The 11,027-nt window shown below is 43.5% G+C and overlaps 1 pseudogene across 1 annotated transcript; it reads right to left on the bottom strand.

The window, feature by feature from the left end:
• Window positions 1–9,113: 9,113 nt before the first annotated feature.
• LOC308434872 (serine palmitoyltransferase small subunit A-like) lies at window positions 9,114–9,326 on the bottom strand (annotated as a pseudogene). The gene has a single exon. The product of its transcript is annotated as a serine palmitoyltransferase small subunit A-like (transcript).
• Window positions 9,327–11,027: the final 1,701 nt, after the last annotated feature.

Genomic DNA, 11,027 nt, shown 5'->3' on the forward strand with positions numbered 1-11,027 from the left:
TCAGGATTTACCCAAGAAGGTCTCCCATTGCATCTAATACGAGGTCTGGTACACTGTACGTTCCAAATACCTTCTGAATCCTTCTCAGTGACGTGTGTTTACTTATGGCTGTATAAATGATCTTGGTGACGAAGTTATAAAGTTTCTATGCGAGGTCTTCCTTGTTCCCCCCAGGGAAATGGCTGGATCTTGTTTAGGAAACGGCTTAATGTATCACAAATGCTCCTGTTACTGGATTTTCACAGCTCTGTGTTAATCGATGGCACATCTTTTATTTTTAATTCTTTAAATGATGAATTATTTAACAATGCATTTAAAACTTTCCTCTGGTTTTTTTGTTTGTTTGTGTGTGTGTTTTAAGTTGTAGAGACCTTTAGACTGGGATAGAGGAAAAATCAGGTGGTCAGTAAATTGTTCATTTTAAGATAGCTCATCAAGAGCACAGATCGTTTTGTGTCATGAACACTGAGGAGTCCTTTGAAGACACACAGAGCTTCAGAACGTCTCTGACCGTACTAAAGATCTGGCACCATACACACACCTGATACACTCAAACTTCAACTTCCGATCAAAAAGACGAAATTGTGAGGATTTGCCCTTCGTCGCGATTAATTCAAACACAAAAGACTGAAATATCTGGAAAGCTTAGAGCTCTATTTTCACATAGTTCACTAACGTTGGCTTGGAAGTGTAGTTTGTTCTACAGAGACAAAACGAGCGACTTGCCCAGATAAACAAATTCAACAACCCGTTCCAAGAAATCGAATTTTGAATCTTCTATTCGCGAGAAACTACAACTCAGGGGAGGAAAAAGGCCAACCTATTTCTCCTTTAAGTACTATCTGGAAGGCAAGCTGTTCACACCTCCTCGTTAGTATAGTGGTTAGTATCCCCGCCTGTCACGCGGGAGACCGGGGTTCAATTCCCCGACGGGGAGATTGTGGCTTTTTACTTCCTCTTTTTGTTGGCCGGTATCAACGATTGGACATCACCGTCAAAAGTGCTAAGGAATCTTTTGTAAACCAAAACCTGTCTTTTTCAAAACAAGTACTTTTAAGTTTCAGCGTTCCCTGTGAGACGAAAATCCCGTCTCCTCCAGAGAAAACGCCCAGTGCTTTTGGCACAGGCAGCGCGGACGCTCAGCGGGGAGCAACGCCGGCGCCATTTGGCACAGGCCCGCGCGTGCGCAGTGAAATCCCGCCAGATTACAAAGGGAGGTCGCTGGCTCCGCGCGCAGCTCGCGTGGGGGAGGGGAGACGGCGTCTCCGCCCCTAACGGGCGGGGGCGGGGCGGCCGGGGCGGAAGTGGCTTCCGGAAAAGAGAGGAAGCGCGGGTTTCCTTCGGCTCGGCCGCCCGACTGGACGCCGACTTTTGCTTCCTAACCTAGGCAGAGAGCGAAAGTCGGGCACCGAGTGAATCCGCTTCGGTTCTGTCAGCTCCCGAGTGAGAGGCAGGCAAGAAGTGTAGGGTGCGTGCTTCAGCCGCCATGTGTTTGGACTCCTAAGAAACCGCGCGAGCCACAGCCCAGCAGGACCTCGTGGCGCAACGGTAGCGCGTCTGACTCCAGATCAGAAGGCTGCGTGTTCGAATCACGTCGGGGTCACGACTTTTTTTTACTTTTAACTTTTAAATTCACTAGTCTACTGTGAACCGTGGTGTGTTCCCGCCACTTTCAAAAAATGCTTTTTGTGCTCTAAAGCTTCATTCAAAAGTTGCGGTAAAACATTAACTGCTGAAAAATAAGGCTTATCAAATACTGTAGCGTCTGAAGGCTAGGTTTAGGTCTTGTGAAATAAAGTGGCTTGTGCTGTTTTGTTTGAGAACTAGTCTTTCTGTTCTGCATTAAGCTTCTGAACCCGCTGTGATTTTTTTCAAGGCAATTACACGATATTAGGGTACTGACTTTATTAAAACAAAAAATTTTAGCTCATTATTTGCCTTTTGAAAGTAAGATCCCGTACAATTTGTAAAACAAGACCGGTTTTGAACAGCAGAAAACATATATTTTAAGCCACTGGGTGCCAAATATTGGAGTAAGTGCTGTGAAATACCATAAACCGGAATGGAGTTACAGAACAGAGAAAAGGTTCTGCCCTGTACGTCACAAGATAATACCGTGTGCTCTGTTTTCATCAAAAAGGTGAGATTTTGTTCAAAGGAAATATGTTTGGTTCGAGCTAAGATGTAGAAATGTTGTGACTCCGGATGCAAAATGGGGAAAAGGTTAAACACTGAATTATATATTCAAAATTTTCATGTTGGAGTCCTAGTCCACTCCCACCCCCATCCTTGGTAACTCGGATTGTGGCTGTTAGGAGGCAGGCCTTTTAAAGAGTTGATTAAGTAAGACTGCTCCTATCAGATGCAGTCTGACTGGCCTCATGCTTTTGGACACAAGTTCAGGACATGAACACATATAAAGTTGGTGTTCAGATAGAACAAGAAGGCAGCCACCCACAAATGAAAACCGGGATGCCGACTTCTAGAGAGAAAGGAAGAGAGAGGCGGGTCATACAGGACCTTCCTTCCAATCACTCTGAGGGAAATGCAGAGCTCTTACCATAATTCATGGCTTCTATTAGTCATGACTTTGACAAGATCACAAAGAACATAAAACATGGTCTAGACTTCATCTGGACTGCACCTGACAATAATAGAAGATAAAACTAGAGGTCTTGTTTACCATACAAGTAAAGAGGACCAAATAAAGCCAAAAATAGCAAAATGCTATCTAGGCCGTAAAGCAGTAAGCATTCTGCTTTCTGTTCTGGTTGTGTTGCTGTAATAAGACACTGACCAAAGCAATTTGGGGAAGGCAAGGGTTTATTTCAACTTACAACCCTTAGTTGGTCACTGAGGGAAATCAGGACAGTAACTCCAGGGAGGAACTTGAAGCAAAACTACAGAGAAACAATGCTTGCTGGAGTCCTCAGGCTCATGCTTAGCTATATCATTTCTTACACAGCCCAGGACAACCTAGGGAATGGAACCACCAACAGTGGGCCTGGGCTGCCCTCCATCCCTTAACAAGGCAGTTCCTCCCAGACAGTTCCATAGGCTAATCTGATTTGAGCAGTTCCTCCCTGGGTGAGACTCTCTTCTCAGATGACTCTAAGCTCTGTGGAATTGACAAAGCTAACTAGGCCAAATACATGTACCTGGCTTGGCTATTTTTGTTTGTTTGAGACATAGTCTCACTGGATGAGTTGGTCCTCTCTATGTAGATCAGGCTGGCCTCAAGCTCACATATCCTCCTGCCTCTGCCTCCTAAATGTTGGGATTAAAGGATTGTCACGCTTGGCCAATTACCCCCCACATTCCCAAATTTCCACCCAAAGGTCCTAGCTCTTTTACCAAAGCTGAATCTGTGTAGTTTCTTAGGATGGCTAATTGGGTGGATTAGTATAATTTAGAAGCATTAACACTTCTAACACTGCATTTTATTATTATATAGGAATGACATGTGGTGAGAAACTCAAGAACACTAAATTCAAAGTTCCATATTTGAATCTTCAGTCACACTTGTATATTTACTTATATTTATTTAAAAGATGTGTGTGAGTGTGTATGTGTGTGTGAGTGTGTGTTTGGGGAAGTGTGCCTTTGGAGGTCATAGAGGGCTTCAGGCTTCCTCAATCTGGAGTTGCAGGTGGTACATTGCCTCACATGGATTCTGGAAATAGTTCAGGACCTCTGGAAGAACATCAAACACTCTTATCCACTGAGCCATCTCCCCAACCCCTGAATTTTCACATAATAGCTCTCTGGCTTTGTGCTTGTTCATTAAAAAAAAAAAAAGTCTAGTATTATTTATCCTAAAAAGGGATTTATCTACTAATACAGTATAATCTGGTTATGTATTCACCTAATTAATAACCTTTCTTCTGAGATTACTTTTAAGTCAATTACCTAAAACATACTCTCTGAATGAGCTGATTAGAGGGAATTTTTTTTTAAACATGCAACATGGAAGACAGACTTTGAATACTGATTGTTGTCCTTCATTTTCTCAGGTTTTATTTTGGAGGGGAAATTAGATTTTGTTGGTTGGTTTTCCTCTGCCCGACTCAGCCTCCTGCTGATCCTCCATTATGTCTTTTACCACACTCAGCTCTCATACTAGTGTTTCTTAACTAACATCTCACTGTTTGTTTGAGGGTGGGAGGCATGCTTGCCCCATCATCTGTGTGGAAGTGAAAAGCAACCTATGGAAACCCGTTCTCTCCTTGTACCATGGGAGTCCCAGGGATCGAATTTGGGCTGTCAGCTTGGCAGCAAGTGCTGTACCCCTTAAGACGGCTGACCAGCCCTCTCACAGTAGTTTAGAAGAAAACTATTTATGATATAGATCCATATGTGTTGATCACAGAAATCTTGGAAAATATAGAAAAGGAAGAAAATAGTTCACCTGTGTCTCACTGCCCAGTAGAACTTTTTTAGGTGCATGAGCGAATATGTGTAGGTCAGAGGACGTGGGCTGAGGCAGCTCTCTCCTTCCATCTCGAGGGTTCTAGGCATCAAAAGCAGGTCCTCAGGAGCCTGCTAAGCTATCTTTTTTTGTCTGTTTGTTTTTGCTTTTTAAGACAGGGTCTCTGAGGCTCGGACTGCCCTGGAACTCATTCTGTAGACCAGGCTGGCCTTGGACTCACAGAGATCTGCCTGCCTCTGCCTCCAGAGTGCTGGGATTAAAGGCGTGCACCGCTACTGCCCAGCAGCATGCCAGGCCATCTTGGTGCTCCCTCAGTGGAAGTACTGCGGATGTTAGGGTCAGTCCTAATCTAGTATTTCTTGCGGTGCTGAGACAACGTGTTCTCCAAAGGTCCATATGCTTGAAGCTCTGTCCACCACTGCTGGCCCCACTGAAAGCACTAACTTCGTCAGTGGGATTGATCCATGGAGCATACTGAATGAGTTAGTAGGTGGCAGGGCCTAGCAGACTGATATATATTAGATTTGTGGTTTCTTAAATTTTGTGTAAGAATGCTTTGCTTGCATATAGACCCTTGAGTTACATTTGTTCCTGGTACCCTCAGATCAAAAGAGGTGCCCTGAAACTGCAGTTAAGAACAGTTGTAAGCTACCGTGCCGGTGGTGGGAATTGAGCCCAGGCCCTCTGCAAAAACAGCAAATACACTTAGCCAGTGAACCCTCTCCAGCCCTCTGAAGGGTGTATGTTGTCCCTCCCGACTTCCTCTCTCTGCTTTTGGCTGCCATGAAGTGAGTTTTCCTCCACTCTGTGTTTCTGTGAAGTTTCTGCCTCATCACAGGCCTAAGAGAGATGGCGCCAGCCAGTCAGAGAGAGAAATCTCTGAAAGTGGGAACCAGCACAAACCGTTCAAGTCGTAAGCTGGTTTGCTCAGTTTAAGGTCAAGGTGACAGACAGCAAATGACTAATGCTGGGTTTCAGACAGGGACAAGCAGCCACAGTGCATATTTGACATACCAAACCAGACCTGGCTCCAGGCTCTCCCAGTGTCCCTCAGTCCCCACCTGTTACAGGACATGGCCTGCATACCTGCCCTCTTCCCTGAATCTCCCAGCCCAGGGGCTGCCCTCCCTGTCTCTCTTCCTGTCTGTCTGTCTGTCTCCCTCTCTCCTCTTTCTCTCTCTGCACTTGTGTGCTTTCTCTCTCTTCCCCGTCTCCCCCTGCACGTTGACTTCACTGATCTATGTGAACTTGCTGCCCCCAGTGAACCTGCTGTCATACTTTAATTTGTCTTGAACTGGCTCATTTCCTCAGAGAATGCCTATCAAGTTTTCATATGTATGTTAATTTTTTTAAATGTGTGTCTGTGTGGATTTGTGCATGAGAGGCCAGAAGAGGCCACCGGGTCCCTATGAATCAGGGACAGGCAGTTGTGAGCTGCTGGATATAGATGCTGGGAACTGAACTCCAGGCTTAATTGCCAAACCGTCCCTCCAGTCCGTGAATAGTTTTATATTGTGTGTATGCACATGCCTGATGTGGGAGGACACAGAGAGGTCAGAGAAAACTCTGTGGAGTCAGTTCTCTGCTACCACCTTTACTTATGTTGGTTCTGCATGGGGAGCAAAGACACTGACCCACTGAAGGTATCACATTACAGATGGTTGTGAGCCACCATCTAGTTGCTGGGAATTGAACTCAGGACCTTTGGAAGAGCAGTTAGTGTTCTTAACCACTGAGACATCTCTCCAGCCCTTGATTCTCTTGATACAGGCTATGTAGCCTAGACTGGCCTTGAACTCACAATTAGTCTTCCAAGTGTGAAAATTACAAACACATAAACAAAAGTGCTATCATTCCCTTTCCTGAGACAGGGTTTTACTGTGTAGCTCTGGCTATCCTGGAACTCAATATGTAGTTCAGTCTGGCCTTAAGCTCACAGAGATCCACTAGCTTCTCTTTCCCTACTGCTGATATTAAAGGCATGAAGTGCTATACCAGGCGCGCACACACACCCCTCTGTGTGTGTATGTGTGAGTGTGTTTTGGTTGGTTTTTTTGAGGCAAAATTTCTCTTTGTATAGCTTTGGCTATCCTAACTCACTTGTCGACCAGGCTGGCCTCAAACTCACAGAGATCCACCTAACTCTGCCTTCCAAAGATGTGCCCCACCACTGCCTAGCACATATTCTCAAATAAAATGTCAATGTTTTTATGGCCATGCAAGCATTTTCTCGTATGGATACGTTGTCACAGGTATTTGTTATGGTTTAAATATGGGAAGTCCCCACAGGCTAGTTTTGAGGCTTGGGCCTGTCTGTGGTGACTCTGAAGGCTCTCAAGGTGGTGGGAGATGGAACCTGGTTGCAGAAATAAGCCCTTAGAGATAGTAATGTAATATCCTTAAATCTGCAACCAACCCCATGTAAAACAGGGATTCACAAGTTAATGAGAAAGGGGACAGTTAACCAAATGATTGAAAAAATAAAGAATCAGAAATGGGAATATGGTTAAATGGAATTCACAGAACCAGTTCAACCAACATCAACAGAAAATAAGTAAAAGTTTTCTGGCAAAATAATTGCACCAGATCTTGGCTTTTATTTTATTTTATTTTTATTAGATACTCTCTGTATTTACATTTGAAATGTTATCCCCTTCACCCACCTCGTTGGCTTTTTTTAAAAAACCTTTTCATTAAAATATTTTTTCTACTGATTCTCAAGGCTTTAGGTATCATTTGTTACATTTATATATATTACTATTTTAGGTAATAAGATATTAAGTCTTTTGTTGTTACATCATCATGGTCTCGCTATGTAGCTCTAATTGACATCTAAGTTGTCATCCTCCTGCCTCAGGCTCCTCAGTGCTGGAATTACAGGTGACCCCCTCCCAGATGTGCTGAAGTTTTAATTAGGAAACAGCAAATGTTTAGTAGTTAACAATTGGGATCCTGAAACAGAGAGACTGAGAAGGGCAGCAATTATTGATGAAGCTTGAGAGTCTAACCACTGAAGCGATGAGGCCGAATACAGGGCAGGCTGGTGGTAAGACACAGTCACTGGGGCTTCTGAAATCACTCATGCTGGCTTTGCACAGACTAATAGGAAGCTCCAGGGAAACTGAAAGCCAGGAGCTCCCAGTCTCTAAAAGAGAGGTCCCTGTTCTACAGCACAAGTTCCCAGACATCCAGGGCATCAAAAGACAAACTATATCTTGAAAAACTGGAGGGAGGGAGGGAGGGAGGGAGGGAGGAAGGAAGGAAAAAGCTGGAAGTATGGGGGTGGGCAGGGGTGTCTGTAGTGGCGGTGCTTACCTTTAGTCCCTGCACTCAGGAGACAGGTGGATCTCTGTGAGTTCTAGGACAGCTTAGTCTATAAATCAAGTTCCAGGATAACCAGGGCTGAACATATGGCTTTTAGAGGTAGGTTTGGAAGTCCTAATTAGAAACAGATTTACTAGGCTAACCTCCTGCCCTTACCTTATATAGAATATGAAAGATAGGTGATCTCTCCTTTGGAATTCTACAACAGAGTTCAAAACAAAACTTACTTTCCTCACTAAGATAGGTTCCGGAGGCATACCCATGGGCATCTCCAATTACCATTTGGTGAGAAAAGTCTAGAAACGCAGAAGTTTTGATAGCTGATGACAACAATCATGTCTCTTTTTTTTTTTTTCATTTTTCTTCGAATTTAATGAGTTTACATAAAAAATAGTCATTTTACATCTAAGGAGTAAAAACCATTTTAAAAAATACAAAGTGTAGGGGTTTTTAATCAAGTGTACATTTCTTTTGGCAATGCTCTGAATTATTCATCTCATTGTATCTTATCACAGCACCTGTGACAATCATCAAATTAACTCTTAAGCCTATACACTGTCAATATCGCCTCAGAGGAAACAGATATGCCTTCTCTGAAAAGCTCCACTGTATACCTCAACATCACACGAGATCACGACCGATCATCCATCCTCACAGGAACCGCCAAAGTTGATTGGAAATAAGTTCACATGAGAATTTAATATCTAAAAGGTGAAATGTTCCTTGTATTAATGTTAGCAAGATCGTTACTTTTTCATTACTAAGAAACACTTTAATAGTTTTAGAGCAAAAGCTCTTAAGAGTCTAGGGAGCTTCCTCCGGTCCTCCGGTCCTCCGAGGTCAAGCTTGCAGATACTTACATAAGTAAGTTCTCAAAGTATCCTCCCTTCCATCCCCAAATTCTACATTGTTTCTTACAAAACTTTGGTCAAGAGTAGAAATATATCCAGGCAGATGTATATGCCATACATAGCAAGAACAGTAAAGCCCAACTAATGACCTTAGGTTTTAAAGATAGAAGGCAATTAAGATGTACTCAAAGTTACATTAGGAAAAGCTTTCACTGGATAATATTGAAACAGTCACAAAGGTTAAGAAAATACTGATATCAGAGTACAAATGGCTACAATGTTAAAACAGATAAAAGCTACTGTTATAAGAGCCTCTTTTATAATCACAAAGCAAGAACACAGCACATGAGTCAGGATGATGTTTCCTGTTCTACTCATGAAGTTCAGTCTTTGTATTTATAAGGTTGGTTATGTTGACATCCGTAGACATCTCACATCTGGCGAGGTCTCATCCCAACTTCACAAGGTGGATCTTCCCCAGGAACCTCTGGATCCTGGTCACATCCTCGTCACTGTCCAATTTCAAAGTAATGCAGTATTGCCCTGATGTGCTGGGGCATACAGACGTAGCCGGTACAGCGCCATCCGCACAACAGAGACCAGCATCGAACTGAACACGGTTCGCTCCCAGGGCTCCAGCATGTACAGCGCAGTGACCAGCAGGTACTGGAAGTAGAACCAAGGATCTGCTTCCATGCTCGCTCCAGCGCCATGCCGGCCATGCGCCTCCCGCGATGCAGCAGCGCCAGGCAGGGACAAGGCCGCTCACTTCCTAAAGCCCCAGGCCTTGGGACCCGCCCGCCACCACCCTTCGCCCATTGCTCCTAACAATCAGGAATCTTAAGAAATTTAGCTTCTTCAAGAATTCCCCTATTGCTAGTGTCTAGGGAACTTAAAAAAAAAAAAAAAAGTTGGGGGAGGCAACCCAACAGACTAAGTGAAGCTTTGGCTTAGGGAACGATTTCAGATATCCGCAGTGCAGTTCTGTGGGAATCACAGATTGCTACTGGGTTTAAAACCACCTCTGGGACTGGAAAGGTGGCTCAGTGGTTGAGAGCAGTGTGCATTTCTATTCTAGGATCTAAATTCACTTCCCAGCACACATGTCAGGCTGTTCACAATTGCGTGTGGATCCAGATTGAGGAGCTTCGAGTACCCCTGTGCTCCTCAGGAACCAGCACATACCTACACATGTCAAGAAGACACACACAAATAAAACTACCAAAAATAAAAACAGCACTCAGGAGGCAGAGACAGGCAGGTATCTGAGAGTTTGAGGCCAGCCTGGTCTGCAAAACAAGTTCCAGGACAGCCAAGGCGATTACACAGAGAAAGCCTGTTTGAAAAAACTAAAATATAAGAATGAGAATGAATGTGGTGGCACACCTTCAATCCCAGCCCCCAGGAAGCAGAGGCAGGCAGATCTCTGTGAGTTCAGGCATTCTGGTCTACTGAATGAGTTCTAGCAGAGCCAAGGCTACACAAAGAAATCTGTCTCAAAAATATAAAGAAGAAAAATCAATTAAATTTAAAAATAAATTGTAAATTAAAAAAATCAGATTGAAAAGGTGAATCCCTGTTTTAGTCTTTGTGTGTGGAATGGTGGGAAAAACAGAATGTGTTATTGTCTCTAAGGGTTAAACTCCCTGGAAATTTTCTGCTGCAAAAGCCCAAAGGGGGGGGAACTAAAAAATAAAATCAGAGTTTGATACCTCCTTCTCCATCAACCTAGCTTACCCTGGTAGTCTCACCCAACAGGACAACGGTTATCCTGAACTCTCTAGCCCTGGTGACTGAACCATTTCAGAACACCAATGTTTCCTACAGTACAAGCAGATCACAGTCAAATTCTTCAGTTACAAAGATTGCAGGATAATTTCAAAGATCATAAAATACACTTGTTGATTCTGTGGTCTGGCACAGAGAAAAAAGTTCTGGACTTTGTACGTTCTATGTCAGTTCTCTGGTTTTAATTTTAGACTTTTACTGGGAAAAAAAACTAAGATATACTGCACATTGGGTCAATCCATATGGATTGATTGAGGTTAATAGTCTGCAATACCAGGCTTTTGATGATTAGCTCAATTCCACAGGAAAATAAAACACTTCTCTGTGTACCCAGTAATGCTGTGTATGAGTGAAGGATCTTTTATAAGGTATAAAAAAAAAGTATATTAAAAAACTTGTTAGAACACTACTTTTAGTTTACATTACTGAGCTTAATAATACTGTTGCTTAGACACATGTGAATACTGTGTTCTGGGTTTTTGCTTTGTTTTTGAGACAGGGTTTCTCTGTGTAGCCCTGTGGCTATCCTTGAACTAACTCATTCTGTAGACCAGGCTAGCCTGGAACTCAGAGGCCTACCTGCCTCTGCCTCCCGGGTGCTGGGCTCTCTGTATTGTCGACATAGCCCAGGACCT

The sequence above is a fragment of the Micromys minutus genome (genome assembly GCF_963924665.1).
Source record: "Micromys minutus genome assembly, chromosome: 22".
In the NCBI taxonomy this organism is placed as follows: Eukaryota; Metazoa; Chordata; class Mammalia; order Rodentia; family Muridae; genus Micromys; species Micromys minutus.